The sequence below is a fragment of the Xiphias gladius genome, chromosome 21, assembly GCF_016859285.1.
Source record: "Xiphias gladius isolate SHS-SW01 ecotype Sanya breed wild chromosome 21, ASM1685928v1, whole genome shotgun sequence".
Taxonomy (NCBI): domain Eukaryota; kingdom Metazoa; phylum Chordata; class Actinopteri; order Istiophoriformes; family Xiphiidae; genus Xiphias; species Xiphias gladius.
The window spans coordinates 8,324,030-8,328,041 of NC_053420.1; positions in this window are offsets into that span (position 1 = coordinate 8,324,030).

Consider the following 4,012-nt stretch of genomic DNA (forward strand, 5'->3'; position numbering starts at 1 on the left):
CCTTCTTTGGGGGGGGGCGGAATTGTCATCTCAGGTGCAGCCTCAGGTGGATCAGGACCAGATTCAGTCCCCTGAACCGCTTTCACAAGTGCTGCGGAGGCCGCTGTGTGGGGGGAGGCGCTCCCTTCTTTGAATGTGTGGGGTTATTAGTGCCTTTCACCCTCCTCTTGTTCCGCCTGTCAGGCATCTAGGTAGGGCTGGTCTTGTTCCATATCATGAAGGCATTGTATTAGGACACACCAATGATGTCATGATGTGTGTGTCCGTCTTTGTGGTTTTTTTGTGGTGCATAAATGACTCTATAGCTGCCAGGGGCCAGCGGGCAGCCATCCTCCTGCAGTTGCAAGTTCCAGTCAGCTTGTCCAGGTTTTCTCCACGCCTCCTTTGTTGTGGTTGTAGTCCAGGAGGGTAGGCTTGCTTCCTGTCCTCACTGATCTCCTTTTTCTGCGGTGTGCTCTGGTCCACCGGTCAGCTTCCCTCTGTAGACGTGCATCTTCCAAGCGTAGCTGGACTGTGCGTCACGGGGGAACCAATATATTGATGCCATGCTTTGCTGGCCTGCTGGGCATAGACTACTGAGAAGGACCGCGACCTTTTGAAAAAAGAGATTGCTATCAGTATTTACCATCAGTGTCACAGAAAACAATGACTTAAATCAATGATATTTCAGCAATGCATAATAAAATTAACAGTGAAAATCACTTACATTAAAGATATGAAAATAGAAATGGACCCCTGAATGGAACCAGTTGCTCATCCACGCTCCGTCCCTTCTCCCCTGTTTATCTCTCACATGTCTTGCAGGTCTTGACTCACGGCTATCGTTCGTAGCGTCGTGGCATGGTGGCTGGTATGATGAACATGTGGAATGTCGACGCAATCTCCTGGGCATGTGCAGCTGCATGTCTTGCGGGCCCCGGGGCTCACCCCCTATGACATTTTGCGCCGCCATCCTGTCCAGGTCGTCATACGGTGACGGGGACCATGTTATTTCCCTGCTCTCCGACAAAAACGAATCTCTTTTTTCTCCTTCATCTGAAGATGAGGCACCGTGGTCTGGGTTGAGTTCTTCCCCATCGTCGTCTTCAGATACCTCCGCCGCTTCTACATCATTGTTCCTCCTGGACATGTGAAGAAATCAGACCTATGACCTGGTGGGCAATGAAACGTGCACTCACGGCCACAGCAAAGAGAGAACAGGGGGTACTGTCAAAAGTGACGACAATCTTTATACCCTGGCGGTAAACAGCCTACATGGAAATCTGAACGAAGGTGATGTTTCGCTTTTTCTAAAGTTGGGGTCAAAAGTCATCAAATTTCAAGTTGAAAAAAAGATCATGGGGGGGGGGGTTCTCTGCAATTAAACAGAGCGGTGGGTCATTTTTGACCCTTGAGACAACACAAGGGCTGGTTCGTCCTGCACTGAGATCTTTGATTGCTCACCTACATACTATCACGATTGGCTGCTTTTACCTGCTGTTATCCATGCATGATCTATACGACAATGATTGAATTGATTTAAATTGTCGATTATCACTGGAACGTTATCCACAGGTTTGTTCTCCGACTGTTCATATAGGAAACACAGTCATCGTTATTTCTGTGGGATAGCACTGTGTTCATGCATAAATTATGATCACATAAGTAGATCCACCGCTGTAAATCTGACCTTTTACTCAAGGGGAAACTTTACTCCCACCTACTTGCAAAGCCCACACACTTTCATGGCCTGAGAGCACAGGCTTTACATGAGCTCATACATTTACTAAACCTATGTGCATTGGTATCAAAGTGTATAGAACATATGTTTCGTGTTACCAGAACTCTATAAAGAAGCTGACGATGATGCAAAACTGACGTGTGTTAATGTGGCTTTCGAAGTTAATTCAGCTTTGTTGAAAAAAAATGTCAGCTTATCTCCAGGGATAACTAGTCCCGTTGCTTTTCTGTCGTCTGCTTTTGCCTCCATACAGCATGCTGGATCATGACAATTTGGGCATGTTGACTCACAGGACGGTCATATGTCAGCGCCATGCAGTTGAGTTAATTAACTTTATTACTGGAAACAGGGAAGCACTGTCGGATTCAACTTGCGTCACATGTTTCCTGGGATGCTACTGGATTTATGTTGGAGGGACTTAAAAAATTAGGTCTTTTTTTTTGTAAAGTCAAGACTGGTGATGGACTATAAGTTCTTTGAGGCCGATATTAGCTGGCTTTGTGTTGGCCTGACATGACTAAATACAGATTATGGAAGGCTTGGCATTTTAAATCGTTCTCTGGCGTGCCCAGAAATCCTGCTGTGGTTAAGACCCCTGCGGCGGCAATTACATGCAACCTAAATCAAATCCTGCAAGAGCATTTTCTCTTTTTTCTTTCAGCCCTCCTACTCCCTGTAAAGACAGACGCCATCTCAGACACCTGAAACAATTACTTGATTAATCAACTGACCGAAAAGGAACTATTTTGAGAAACAAACATTTTAGTAGTTTTTCTTGCAGAAATGCCAAACATTTTCGTGTTCTAGCTTCGAATGTGTGGGTTTTTTTCTGCCTTGCTCTTTTATATATCACTTTAAATTTAATATCTTTGGGTTTCAGATTGATGATCGGACAAACCAAACAATTTGAATATGTCAGCCTGGCCTCTGAAAAACGGTGATTGGCTCTTTTTCGGAAGTTTTACAAACGAAAACGACTAATCAAGAATACAACTCAGTATATTTTTCACCTGCATAACATCGCAAAACTCCGGCACACCCTGTCTCAAAAAGATGCAGACAAACTAGTCCATGCTTTTGTTTCTTCTGGGCTGGATTATTGCAACTCCTTATTATCAGGCCCTCCCAACAAATCTTTAAATCCTCTCCAGCTGAATGCAGAATGCTGCAGCGCGAGTACTGACAGGAACTAGGAAAAGAGTTCATGTTTCTCCTGTGTCAGCTTCTCTGCATTGGCTCCCTGTAAGATTCAGAATACAATTTAAAATCCTCCTCCTCACCTACAAAGCCCTCAATGGTCAGGCAGCATGATGTCTTAGAGAGCTCACAGTACCTTATTACCCCCACTAGAACACTGTGCTCCCAGAACTCAGGCGTGCTTGTGGTTCCAAGAGTCTCCAAAAGTAGAATGGGAGGCAGAGCCTTCAGTTTTCAGGCTCCTCTACTTTAGACCCATCTTTCAGTTTGGGTCTGGGAGGCAGACACCCTCCCCACATTTAAGAGTAGGGTTAGAAACCTTCCTTTTTGATAAAGCTTACAGTTAGGGCAGGCTCAGGCTTGGCTTGAACCACCCCCTAGTTATGCCGCTCTTGGCTAAACTGCCACTGGGACTTCCCATGATGCACCTCGAACCTAAGAATTCAGATGGCATCAGTGCTCGTTACTAACTTGACTTCTTTTCTCTCGCCCCGTCGCTTTCTGCAGGTATTTCTGCCTCTGGTGCTGCAGAGTCTGGATCTGTGACTGCAAACTACCTACTGCCCCCATGATCCTGCTCAATACCCGCTGCTTCAATTATTATGATTACCATTACTATTATTATATTTAGTTTAATTAATATTATTATTCACCCTATTATTTTAATTATTAGTTTTGTTATACATCTTTGTGTTACATCTGTACTGTGCTATGTATTCTACCTGTTAAAAGGGAGTTTTTCCTTGCCGCCGCCGCCAAGTGCTTGCTCATGGGGGAATATTGGGTCTCTGTAAATATAACTATAAAGAGTACGGTCTGGACCTGCTCTATATGAAAAGTGCCCTGAGATAGCCTCTGTTAATATTTGGCGCTATATAAATAAAACTGAATTGAATTGAAAATAATCCTACTTCTACCTAAGGCAAGTGTTAAGACAGACAATAAAGATTCAAACCAAATTATCAGAATTCATGTTTTAATGTTTGAGTAATGGCTACGTAACAAAAAGGCTCTTTAGATATGCTTTACAGAATGTACAGGTAAACAAGGTCCAAAAATACTACTGAAAACAAAATGCAAAACTTAAACAATACA